The sequence below is a fragment of the Chiloscyllium punctatum genome, chromosome 26, assembly GCF_047496795.1.
Source record: "Chiloscyllium punctatum isolate Juve2018m chromosome 26, sChiPun1.3, whole genome shotgun sequence".
In the NCBI taxonomy this organism is placed as follows: Eukaryota; Metazoa; Chordata; class Chondrichthyes; order Orectolobiformes; family Hemiscylliidae; genus Chiloscyllium; species Chiloscyllium punctatum.
The window spans coordinates 27,711,774-27,726,041 of record NC_092764.1 but is presented as its reverse complement, the minus strand read 5'-3'; the positions used below and the strand labels follow the sequence as shown (position 1 = coordinate 27,726,041).

Sequence of the window (14,268 nt, the reverse complement as noted above, 5' to 3'; positions counted from 1 at the left end):
CACAACTACATCCTTTCCATGGAGCTGACTGGTAATTCTGAACAGATCCTGAGTGAAGGTCTGATTGCCTTCACCCTGGGTTCTGTGGTCAATGCACCTCATTTGACTGCATCTGGATTTTCAAAGCCCAGCATCCCCCTCCCGCAAGAGATTCAGCAGAACACACATATAACACAGAAACGCACTGGGCTGGATTTCACAAGACCCTTGCTCTCCTATCCACACCATCCCCGCAAGTACACTAGCTTAAAAAGATATTGGTGTAGAATACATCTACAATCTGATGGCTGCCCCACAACTAATTAACACTGGTGCAGCATTGAATATTTTAAGGCAAGGCCTACACTTTTTTTGGGCGGACTCCTGCTTTTATGAGCTGCCAGCGAGTTAGACAGGGAGCTGGCTGTCCCAAGCAGTGGCTAAAACTGTGATGCACAGACTGAAAGCAGGTCACCCTAAGGGGGTTGAGAGGAGAAGAATCGGGTGAGTGGAAGCATTGGAGTTCAAGAGGCTAAGGGGCACGCCAAAAGAGATGCACCCTCCCCATGCCAAATACCAATCAATACAGACTGAGCTGCTAAGTTTCCCACAGGCATGATTTATGTGGGTAAATTGGTGGTCGAGGTCAGTAGGTGGCCATTAATAGAAATTATTTAGTGAATTAATTGGAATTACATGGGGTTCAGATAATTTTATGGACACCCTGCCAATCTTGCATCTATTAGGCCTTTATATGGCTTCTTAAAACTCTATCTAGAATCTCTTTCTATAGGTTGTTACTTCTTCAGACTGGACAGAGTGTCAGTATTTTTATTAATGCATTTAACTCTTGCATTATTTCTTTAAAATTACAATGTGGGAGACTGACAAAGCTATAGACACATTCACAAATATCAAGTGTCACCTTTCAATTCAAAAGTGATATGTTCAAACAGTTTCAGTGACAAAACATTTCATTATCTTGCTGAGAAGAGAGACATGATGCCACAGGGCAAAATGCCAAAATGTCAAACTTCAAGCAATCACATGAATTAATACCACAAGAGTAAAGGGTGCTATAAGCTCCCCAAGCTCTCATGTAATTCAAGAAAGGAACAAGAGTTGAGCACATTCCTTTTGTTTCCAGAGAATGGGTTCTACGTATGAATGTATATTGCTTCTAGCAAATGTAAATAAGCTATGTTATAAGCTTGAATTATTATCTTAACTTGTTTGCTATGTAGCTATTAGTGCACTTTAGATTGTTCAGTAAATGCTACCCAGTTATGGAATCATATCCAATAATATTTATTTAGTTTTGGGGTTTGCAAGTGAGGGTTTGTTCAGCATGGTCTGTAGTGTGCCTATTATGAAGAACCAAAGGAAGACGCTGTTTGATCTGATCAGTCAGTCATTGGGATGTATAGCTGATGTACCTGGCATTGCATCAGGAATAGATTTCATGTGCAAAGTTGCTCAACTAAAGAATTCTTGTTTAGGCTAATGACAAGACCTGTTTGTGGAAAGCAGCCACTGTATAATAGCAGAATGGCATGGTTTGTTTAATGTGTTATTCAAAGTTTTGAAATTTCACTATCTGTGTTCAAAATTAGGTTAATGCAAAACACTGGAGAAATCTTACACAGGTTTAATGGAGAAAGGACAAGTTTGGAGAGGGTGGTGTGAAGCTGGTGATATTACTTCTATGGAATAAGTTAAAAGTTTTCCTCATCTCAGAAGTTTCAGCGACATTAGCTTCAACCTAAATTATTTCCACTTTAAAAGAAACCTCTTAATGATTGAAAATCTCATGGAATTGTACGATTGTACCATTTTGATTCACTGTGCCAAAGAATGCATAAAATTAATTAGAAGCAACCCACTTTGAAAATGTATATCCATTCCCTGTGTATGTCCAAATCATTTACAACCTTCACTTTCTAAAGGTGTTTATTTTAAACTATACGATTTAAGATATAGGAACTCTATTGTTCAACAGTTCAAACTGAATTAAGTACAACTACAAATAAACAGAATAAGCCAACTTTAGCAACTGTGTACATCAGGAAAAGGGAGAGGGAGTACATTAGAGATTTCATCTGTGATAGGACTTATGCTTGTACTCACTCTGTAACTGGCATCTGGAGCGGATTTGCTACAACAGACATTGAAGAACTAGATTACATCCAGTTAACTGAGCTCTAAACTGATTATGCATGTGCCAAACTAATGGATTACATTTGCAAGAGGAAAAATAACATCCAATCAATCTCAATTACTGCAGACCACACCAGCCCAGATAAACTTGAAAGTATCCAGCAACTACCCACAAAGGCACCTCCCCTCCCCACCAATCGTTCTGTGTATCAGGCTCAGGATATTAAGCCAGAAATAAAAGTAGCTGATGACAAAATGCCATCAGTGTTGCAACAAGCATTAAAAAGACTGCAACCCTTTCTGTACGTTGTCTCTCCCAATACTCACTAACTGGAAAAAAAAGCACTATGTTCTTCCAATTCCTCATTTGCCTCAATATTTTTAGTATTTCGAACAAGGTCTTTGATATTTTAGTGAAATAAACTGATGTTGTGCACATTATGATAGATGGAATGAGGTTGATATTCAACTTTGAGACTTCCAGATGCACTTCATCCCTAGTTATTCAGGATAAAGTAATTTTTTTAGGTAAATTGGGATGATTGGACAAGGGTATAATAGGTGTAATTCAGCCCCCATTTTTAAAAGTTATATTCTATCCATGAATTTATATTCTATTATAAATGACTTCTGTTCATATGAATATTGGGAACCTTACCTATGCAAACTTGACAGGCTATATAATTCCTAACATCTGGTAGTCATAGTGCAGCAATGCCTTTACTGGCAGAATAGTGAAATGACAGTATTGCAAATCTACAGAGGTCATCAATAGGAACGAAAATGGACAGGAAATGTATGCTGATGCAAGAATTTTAATATTACCAATATCAAATTAATTTGAGTTTTTACAGAAGGGACATTTTATACATGGTTGGCTAAAATATTGGTTTGACAAAACCTGAAGTTGCCCAAAAAATGATTGCTTTTAAAAGCGAAAATAAAAAAAACAGGACTTTGGAAGAATAGAGCACAGACATCTTAATTAGAGGCACAGGTTCAATTCCGGACATTAACACCTATAGAAGCTTGCTTTTCCCTCAATAGGTCAATAGTCCCAGCAAGCCACCAGGAGGAGCACTTCGTGCTGGCAGAATGTTCTGTCCACAGGAAAAATGCAAGGGAGGACATGAATGGTCTTGTAGAAGCCCAGAGAGTAAACTGTCCCACCATCTATGCAATAGGGGTGGTTAGCTGAAGGAAAAGAGAAGCAAAGACCCAAAAGAAGGAAATATAAGCTTTAAATAGTTGAGCTTTGGAATGCCTATACATTCAGCAATATCAATGATATTTTGTGTTATTTATATAGGGTATTTTGTGTTATTTATAAATCAACATAAGTAGTAGTTTGCAGGTTCAGGAACAAAATAACAGCACCAAACCTTTAAGTTTACACAATATTATAGGAAATTTCAATTGAAGTACATGTGTATACAAATGCACACGCAAATACAATGGAGAAGGAAGGCGAATACATGCTTCCAAATCCATGTTTGGGCATGAGGCAGTTTCCTGCTTATGTACTAACCTGTACCAGGAGAATGGCACAATATGAAACAATGGAAAATCAAGGTAGAGATAAACAAATGTAATCTGTAAGTCTTTTATACCAATACTGAAATAAATTATCGACATAAAATAAAATTTACTGAAAGAACAACTTTACACATCTTGGTGGAATAAATTCCTTAAACTTTTAGCTCCCCAAGTTTTAAACTGCCTTTACTAATTTTCAAATCCTGTTCCCAGTAGGAAAACCCTCAGCCTGAACTCTCACTCCCTCCCACAAAAATTCTCAGCTCTGCAAACCTGATGTGGAAGGAATTTCTCTGGAGCTTTGCATTTCTATTCACGGGGTGATGGGGAGTGGGCGAGCTCTAGGAATCATGGTGAGGGAACAGCTCCGAGGTTCCCGGATGCCAGAGTGGGAGGCAAGCCTCAGTGCACTGTCACTTTGTTAAAGTTATTATTACATTTAAAACAAGCCTCCTTCAACCCTCACCCTCACACATCAAAACGCACTCATGTCTTATCCACCTCAGGCCCTATACAGCTGTTATGCCAATCATGCCTCCACCCACTATCCTTTCTCCTTACATTTACTATGCCAAAACAGTGTCTCCATTGGCAGATATCAGAACCCTTGCTGTGATGAGATAAAGTTCTCAAGTAGAGATTGAAGAACTCAACAGCTAAACAAAAACCCTTGTCTCATGTTGCATGATCTAGGCCCATCTTTTGAATATGAAAGAGTTCATAGCACTATCTGAGAAACAATGAGGTTGGCCTGGTCAACGTTTATCCCTCAACCAATACCATGAAACACAAATATACTTTGTCACAAGAAAGGAGCACAGAGAAGTTAAAACGTTTGAGTCTTCAGCCTGATTTCTCAAAGTTAGTAGAAAAGCCCGTGAGACGTATTCACGTAATGTCAGAAATGGACAACCAATCATTTGCCTCCCTTACTTTTTCCAAATCACAAAATATTTAGTATGATAACATTACGTTATTCACTAATGAACAATCCTGAAAAAAGGGCATTCTGAAGAAGGTCACTTGAATTGAAACGTTAACTCTGCTTTCGTCCTCAGATGCTGCCAAACCTGCTGAATTTTTCCAGCAATTTTTGTTTTTGTTTCTGACTTACAACATCTGCAGTTCCTGGGGTTTTTGTTTGTTCAGCAGTCAAACTGGAACCACCTTCTTTCGAGAAACAGAAATGGCACCCAGCACTAGTGCAAAAATGTGAAACAAAAGTGAGCAGCAGTGGTACCCCTGGTCTGAAGTTACAGCTAGAGCAGACAATGGAGCAGCAGCATAGTCAAAACAGGAGAAAAGAAAGCAGCAGAGAAGGAATGGGGTAAATAAACAAGGCTGCATCACCCAATCTCAGGTGAGGACCAAAAAATATCACCAGGAAAAAAATCAGCAAACGTGATTGGACAGCCCAGTAGCAAGTGAAACCTTGATGCAGCCAAACTCTGAGGGTCTGTGAGATCCAACAGACCCAAGTGATAGGTGGAAACAGGCAAAGTGCGAGCCAAAAAGAGCACACCAGTAAGTGAGACCTCAAGGCCAGAAACTCTAGCCGTAATCAGAACTGGTCAAGACACAGGGCAGATGGGCCCAGATCAAGCAACAAAACAGGCAGAGAGCAGCAGCCAGTGAAAACTACCATTGGTGACCCAAACTGAGATGTTAGAAACTATTATTAAAGATGTTTAAGCAGGGCATTTGCAACACTGCAAAGTAAACAGGCAGGGTCAACATTATTTTCTGGAAGGGGAATCATATTTAAACAATTTATTGGTGTTCTTGAGGAAGCAATGTATGTTGGAGGTAAAGTGGAAGCAGTAATGTACTGTGCAGTCATCTGATTTGGTATTATATCAAAGATTATTGTGGAAAGTAAACCCTATGGTATAGAGACATGTTGGCATGGATGAGAGATTCAGTAGCTAACAGGAAACAGTGTAGGCATAAATCAGTCCATTTCTGGTTGGCAAGGATGTAATGAGTGGTGTGCCACAGGGGTCAGTGCTGGGGCCTCCACATTTTACAATTTATATATATGCCTTGTATGAAGGAACCAAATGTACAGTTGCTAGATTTGCATATGACACAAAAATAGGTAGGAAAATAAGTTGTGCAGAGGACAGAGAGACTACAAAGAGGTATAGAGAGATTAAGTGAGTGGCCAAAGATTTGATAAGTGGAGTATAATGTGGAAAAATGTGAATTTGTCCATTTTGGCAGGAAGAATAAAAATGAGATATTATTTTTAAAAGTGGTGAGAGATTGCAGAACTCAGAGGTGCAGAAAGATCTGGTGTCTTTGTGCATGAATTGCAAAAGGCAGGTACACAAGTGCGGAAATCATTGGGAAGCTAATAGAATTTATTGCAAGGGGAATTAAATACAAAACTCAGGATGTTAAGCTTTTTCAGCTTTTTTTATATCAGATCTGGAGTACTGTGTACCTTATTTGGTCACCTTATTTGGGAATGATGTAAATACGTACGAAGTAGTTCAGAAAGATTTACTGGATTAATCCCTGGAATGGGAAGGCTGTGTTATGAGGAAAGTTGGACAGATATCAGAAGAGTAAATGGGGACTTGACTTAAACATATAAAAACCTGAGGGGACCTGACAGGTAGATGTGAGAAGGATATTTCCTCTCATGGGACATTGTAGAAATAGTTGATTAGATTAGATTATTTACAGTGTGGAAACAGGCCCTTTGGCTCAACAAGTCCACACCGATCCTCCGAAAAGCAACCACCCAGTCCCCTATATTTACCCCTGACTAATGCACCTAGTACTACAGTCAATTTTGCATGGCCAATTCACCTGAACTGCACATCTTTGGACTGTTTAAAAATAACAGGATGTTCATTTAAGATGGATGGGGAGAAATGTTTTGTCAGACAGTCATGAATCTTTGGAACTCTTCCCCAAATCACAGTGGAGTGTTTGGGTATTTTTAAGGAAGATGTAAATTGATTCTTGATAAGCAAGGGGTTGAAAGGTAATCAGGCAGTTATGTGCTGTATAAGTTACAGTCAGGATAGCCATGATCTTCCTAAATTGAGTGGCCTGTTCCTGCTCCAAGTTCATATGCCCTTATGCCGTTCTGAAACAACCATACTTGTCGGTGAGCAGGGAAGTATGCATGGTCTTACACTGGTAGCAAAGAAAATGCAACCCTTCTGTGGACAGGTAGACAAACATGCAGGCCATGGTACCACTGACCATGAGCAAGCAAAGCATGGAATCTTTGAATATTCCACGAGAGAGCAAAGGAGCACATTCACTAAGGCACCATGAACCATAGTGGCCAGCCAAAGGAAGAAACACTCGTGCTTTCAGAGCTGTTCAATGATAGCATGGAGCAGGTGAGTGCCAGGATGCCACAGAAGTGACACAATGCAAGGTTGCAGGAAGATCTTTCAAAGATTTTGAGAGCATCCTTTTTCAAAATGACCCTGCTCTTGGACGAGATGTAGCAACAACCAGTGCAGAATCAACAGGAGCAGCATCAAATTCCAGAGAAAACACAGCCCAGAGAAAATAAGGAGTGAACTGAGATGACTGAAGTATCTGACCCCAAAGCAGGAGCCAGAGTCAGAGCATCTTGTGCCACCGAAAGCCTGAATAGGTGCCTCAAAGATGTTGTACAGCTGGAAAACGACTTTAGCATGGAGAGGGGGAGCTGCAGATATCTTTTTAATGTCACCAAACTACAAATCTAGTGGCTGAGGCTAATGTATTTGTACATTGGTTCAAATGAAGTGACCATGAAACTAATAACAATTGTTATAAAAACCCATCTCATTCACTAATATCTTTAGCAAAGGAAATGTGTCGTTCTGCTATTGTTTGGCCTTCATTTAACTTCAGACTCATAGCAATTACATTGATTCTTAATTACCTTCTGGAATGGCCTTGTAGGACATTCAGTTAAAGGGCAATTAGGGAGTGGCAACAAATGGCTTCCTGCTAGCAATGAAAAAATGAATGGTTTGAACGCAAAGGAACTGGAGAAAAGCATGATGAAATAGATAGGATGAGTTCTGTAGAACTATTCCAAAACATAAAAGCCAAAAGGGAGGAGATTCCCTCCAATCCAACCACAGAGAAAGACACCAAATGCGTCAGTCAAATTTAGCTGAATGTTAACTGAATAGGTTGGGAACACGACAAACCGTTCACTCCATTGGTAAGAGCAATGCATGCTTTCTGCTCTGGAGAACTTCCACTTGCAATATGAAGAGTCAATATTCACCTTCACTCTTAAGATGGAAGCACACAACTAGTGTCAATTCTGCTCTGCCTCCAGGGGCCAAGAACACAGTCAATGTTAAAGACTTGTCATAAGTGGTTAAGTGGGTTACAAGTTAGTAACAGAAAAAAAAAATTAACATGTTAATAATGAGAAAGGGTAAATATTCAGCAACAGGATGGATTTTTGCAGATGGGTAGAGTATAAGGCAGCAGCTATCAGTAAAATAGTTGATGGCATCATGTATGTACCATACTTTGTGGGTAGACAGACCTGCAGTGCGCACTTTCCCCTTACTCCAAGAATCTCCCTGGCTCTGTACATAAGTTATAATGTTCGATAAACAGTCCTGGCTTTCCATTTCCATTTCACAGGTGAAAAATAATTGATGCTTTTATTCTGGGGATGTTTGTTTCCACAGTAGAGGTATTTATTCTAACTAAGTTCTGATTATTTTAAAATACTCTATTTCCAGAACACATATTAAATATGGTCAGTTTAGCAATGGATATGATATCACTTCTGGGTTTTGACAAAAGGTCATTGACTTGAAACCTTTCTATCTCTAGATGCTGTCAGTTGTGTTGAGTATTTCCAGCATTTTCTGTTCTTTCAGCATACTCAGCATTTTGCTGGATGTAAAATCTTTATGTCTTCATACATTTCTTTCCAACATTTGTTGCAGCACCACCATCAGTGGGAGGGTGTCATTACAACATGACAGATTTCCATTTTAGATGGGTGGGGGGGTGTGGGGGCACACGTATTTTATATGAAAACAGAAGAATCAGGGAATAACATCTAATGTGAAAATGGGATCTAGAATATCCCATAGTGCCTGATACAAATGTCCTTTTGGCTCCTAAGCATGACTGTAGGGTCAAGAAAAGTATTAGGTAAATAAAAATTTCCCCACAAATTTTCTAAAACCTTTCCATTTAAAAATCCCTTTATGACAGGAAGACTTACTGTATTGGACCATACATTTCTGACTTCTTAATAACTCTTCCTAAAACATGAAATCACATTATTTAGTGCAGTACTGGAGTCAGTATTTCATTCTGGATTCCAGCAATCAGGCCTATAGAATGACATTTAAAGCATGTTAAATGATAGAGCTATGTTGTATGGCTCTCCTCTGACGCACTATGCAATCAAATTGTGCACAGAAACTGTTCCCAAAAACACAGCTGTTCTGTGATTCTATCTTTTTTTTTCTTTAAATGGAACAGCTTTACTGGCAGGAAAGCTGGACTGAAAAAAAAATTGTCCCAAAGCTACTGCCAAGTTGGGTTAACTACAAGTCTGTGCCTGACATTGAGTGGAAGGTAAGTGGAATAAGGCTGGTAGATTTATGGCCATTTGTACCTGATTGTTCATACTAAAGCCATTATGGAATGATTAGAGAAAAAGGTGAAGCTTTAAGTCCAGTGAAAATCAATACAACTGTCTACAGCAATTCAGCTGCCTGAGTCGAGTACCATTAACTGGATCTTTATCCCGTCTTAGGTTACAGCGAGCTGGGTACAGACTTACTGCATGCCTACCTGAATAGTTTTTTGAAATCAGGAGGTTAAGCCATCTTTCTCCACTTCCATAAACAATGATATTTGCTCTTGAAAGTTGCCACAGATTATATATTACACCCAATATTATGAAACCTGTGTAGAAGCTGTTGAAAACTACATCTTGAAGTTTGCCAGCACTCCCCACTCTTCTATTTCCCTCTCACTGTATCACCATATGTCTAGACCAGAGCCTTTTCCAAACTATGATATCATAATATTGACACCCTCTCAAACCAATACAAAAAGGAACCTGAAAGTAACACTAAATATCCTCAATCATAAAAAAAAATGTAATTAAGTTACTGATTTGGTATTGTGATTTGTTTCAGATCTCAATCACACATTTTTTGAAAAGCACATTTTTGGTATTCTCCTCACTGGAAGGCTTTAAAACACAATCTTTCTGTCTGGACATTTTTTGTTTCAGCATTTTGAAAAGCACATTTTTGGTATTCTCCTCACTGGAAGGCTTTAAAACACAATCTTTCTGTCTGGACATTTTTTGTTTCAGCAGTAAATTTCTGTTCATGAGGATAAGGAGGTTACAAAGGAGTTAAGAAATAAGGAATGGATTCTTGCTGAGGCAACATCAGCATCAGCTCAGGAGACAGCAAAGTGGGAAGTCAGCAGGAGACCTGCGCTGCCTCATCCAAGGAAAGGCCTGCCAACTCTAATCTCAATCAGGCGTTGCTGAGGCCAGAGGCAGACTTTCATCTGGAATGAACACCTTGGAAATCGAAGTCACACTCAGCAAGAGGCGCAGACCAATCAGAATACAGAAGTTCTTACACTCAGCAGCACCACTGAAGATGCTGTCACTGCTGCGTGTCAAGGGGTCTTTTGGAACAGAACAAAGAATAAAGAAAATTACAGCACAGGAACAGGCCCTTCATCCCTCCAAGCCTGCACTGATCCAGATCCTCCATCTAAACCTGCACCGATTTTCTCAGGATCTGTATCCCTCTGCTCCTTGCCCATTCATGTATCTGTCTAGATACATCTTAAATGACGCTATCGTGCCCGTCTCTACCAACTGCGCTAGCAACACATTCCAGGCACCCACCACACTCTGCATAAAGAACATTCCGTGCATATCTCCCTTAAACTTTTCCCCTCTCACCTTGAACTTGTAACAGGATCTCAACTAGTTCAGGTTAGACAGGCCAGCCTGAATGGAGATTTACCCCATCCTGAAGTATAGTTTAGAGGAAGTGCAAAGGGTGGCATTTGGTTATACCACCACCCCATCAGCCCTACCCGTCTTCGAATTCACCACATTCAGGAGCAGAAGATTCTGTCCTTGGTCAAAAACTAATTCCACTGACGCCTTTTACATTTATTCTCGTTTTCTCCAAGTCCTATCTTTTTAAGAGAACTAACTTTCATGGTGAATAATATCATAGATCAGGATTGGCACATACACGGAAACATGCAGCAAGTTAATTTCTATCCATTCATGTTTCTTAACTCTTTAAAGTTCTGTAAAAAACAATCATCCACACAGTGTGGTCGAGGACGTTTGTTGGCCTATTTGTAGAACGTGAGCTGTAAAGGAGAAATACAGCAACTGCTTCTGCAGATGAGTGGAAACTAGCTCTTAATTCATACCATGTGTGATCTTGAAAGAAGCTGAAAACAAACAGTTTGAACCTCTGGGATTTAAAGTGGGACTCAGCTTCTTTTGGGCAAAAAGCTGTCCCAGACCTCAAAGAGGGAGGTATTTCTGAGAAGTCTGACCTTACATTTGCCAGAAGAATAGTCTCCAAATGTGTAGTACTGCATATTTATATTGCCAGCAACAAAAATAAATTTAACATTAGTTATTTTTGCTGGAAGTTCCAAAACCTAAGACCCATATTTCTCAAGTTCTAAAAGCTGCAATTTCAAGACTCTAACATCTAGGCACAAACAAAAATGCAACAGTCTCCTGCAGGGTTCCCACCAGAAAGGCTCGCACTATAATTTTATATTTCACTCATCAGTCCTAGCTATGTCAAACCCATTCATCAATCACAACATCACACAAGGAACATTAAAGTTAAAGAGAGCACAGCATATTAGATTTTATGCTAAGTTTAAGCATTAGACATTTTTGTCTAAGGAAGAGAGATTAATCTTGATTAATGGCATCATCAGATTAATATTACTCTTCGCTATAGGCCAAGCTGACAGGACCTTTTTTTAAAATTAAAAATATTAGCATGTTCATTTGAAATGCAATGACATAAGCACTTGAACGTACAGAGAGACATTTAAGGTTACGGCACATGAATAGTGTCGAGGTCATCTCCAATTTTAATAATAAAAGGCCAACAGCTTCAACAACAGTGTATGATGATTCTTACCACTTGCCAAGAAATTGTCCGAGACAACCATATCAGACACATTTACCTGCCCTCCAAAAAATAGTTTTGCTTTGTCCACAAGTTTCTTTCTCAAAGTGATAAAGAACAAAACAGAAAAAGACAGGAAGGTGTAAGTAAGATAAGAAGTGAGGGTAAGGGAGAAGGAAGAGAGGGAAGCAATGGGCAAGGCCAGCAAAGGAGAAACAAGAGGGAGGTAAAGAGAATATTCCAAAGAGGGCATAGCCACAGGTAGAAATCATTGCACAAGGGACCATTACACAGCACAATTTTCTTGCTAATTTCTGAAAATCTAACAATGTGAAGAGAACTCCAAGTGGGAGCTTCTTGATTTTATAAAAACTGTAAAACTGTGGTTGCTGTAAATCAGAAACAAAAACAGAAATCTCCGTTTGGACTGGGTTCTGAGGAAGGGTCACTCAACCCAAAATGTTAACTCTGATTTCTCTCCACAGACGCTACCAGATCTGATGGGTTTTTCCAGCAATTTCTGTTTTTGCTTCTTTATTTTAAGTAGGCAAAATGGAGCATGAGAGGGGTGGGCCTAGATACATATCAGGCAAAAGAAAAAGGTGTATGCCACAAAAGTCAGTCTAGGCAAAGACAGCATTTTTACCCATCCCTTGTTGCCCTCAATACCTTGCAGCAGTTTGATACATAGTGGCTTGCAAGACCATATCAGAGAGAAGTTAAGAATCAAGTACACTGGAGTTACTGAAGTCACATATACAGACCAGATCATGTCATGTTAGTTTGGGCTTTCACATCTGACAATTTCAGGTTCAGTTAAATGAATCAACTTCTTTTCCCAGATTTTATTTGATCTGAATTAAGATTCTCAGTTAGCATGGTGGGATTTGAACCCATATTACTTGAAACTTGCATGATGGCTACAGGAATCAATTATGAAATGAGAGAGGAAATCCCAGCATCAGTCAGGGGAAAGGGCAGGTAACATCAAGAGTGATTTGGATGAGGAGGAGAGGATCAAAAACATAAAATTAGGAGAATATGACAGTGAACAATACATTTCTGATATATGTGCCACACTAAGTGCTATAGAGTACTCTCACTTGGACCCAAAAGCATAAAACTACATGGCAGACAGCAGAGATTCAAATTACCTAATTGACAGAGTGATTAGTTAACAGTCAGAGGTGACAAGAACAATTCAGGCTTGTGAGTTTGGGAATGGCAGATAGGTGCTGCTGTTACTGATCCACATAAAAGGCATTAGAAACACAACATTTTTTGGTCAAGTTTATGGGTGATGAATAAATCGCTGCAGTGGGATATGAGTCGATCCTGTCTGATTTATCAGCCAAGAAACTGCACAAAGAACCCCAAGCTAACAGCTAAATGTGGGCAGAACTAAGGCAGAGAACAGCCAATGAAGGTAAGTACAAGGTTTTACAAATTGCAGGAACAAATGTAGGTATGTTAATGAATAATTGTGAGATAGCTCACAAACAGAATGAAAGAGATCATGAACTGAGAGCAGCAATGACAAATCAAACAGAATCTTGAGGTAAACAACTGAACTGACTGGGATCTTGAAGCTATCATGTTCACACTGTGGTCAGACTGCTGGTTTAGAATTCACTCTGGTCATTACGGGAAATACCCAAGTCTTAGAAGTGGTGCAGAGAAGAGTCAAAGGGTGGACCTTTGATCTCAAAGGATTGAGTTGGAGAAAAGTTAGAAATCTTGGATTTCTCAGCATTGCAGGGAGGAAAATAGCGGGGAGTTTTACAGAATTGGGATATCAAAAAGCTAAATTCTGAACACAATTTCAAACTAAACTGTGTTTGCAGGGCAAGTAGATATGGGACTGTGGACAACAAAGAATTTCCTAGCTGGGGCCAGGAAACATCTCTTCTTAGAAAGAGTGTCAAATACACGAATTGTGGAGGTAAAAACTTAAGTAATTCAAGAGATAATTGGATGTGTGGAGCAAAATTATTGGTTCTTACAAAGGATTGGACCAAATAACCCCTCTGAACTATGCATATCTTTACAGGGCCCTTGTGGCACAGTGATAGTGCCCACAACTTACATCCAGAAGGCCCAGATTCAAGTCCCACCTGTCCCAGAGATGTGTAATAACAGCACTGAGTAGACTGCTTAGAAACTAACTTTCTTAAAATACTTAAGTTTATAATTTCTGCATAGACTGAGGGAATTTGTTAAGAGAGTCATGAAGCATGTGGATTGAACAAATATAATGTAACCAATAGAAGAGGCAGATATATGAGTGACCCACCTACCACCTTCTCAACAGCAACTAGGAATATGCAATAAACACTGGCCACTGAAGCACACACCCCATCAACAAATATGAGTGAAAAAGAAGGAGCAAGAAGCATGGAGTGAGTAGAAGAGGAAAGTGATGAGTTCAATATAGTACCTTATTTTT

The 14,268-nt window shown here is 39.4% G+C and overlaps 1 protein-coding gene across 5 annotated transcripts in view; it reads right to left on the bottom strand.

Moving 5' to 3' along the window:
• zfhx3b (zinc finger homeobox 3b) overlaps window positions 1–14,268 on the bottom strand; it is a 505,913-nt gene that overhangs the window by 309,051 nt on the left and 182,594 nt on the right. The window lies entirely within an intron of this gene.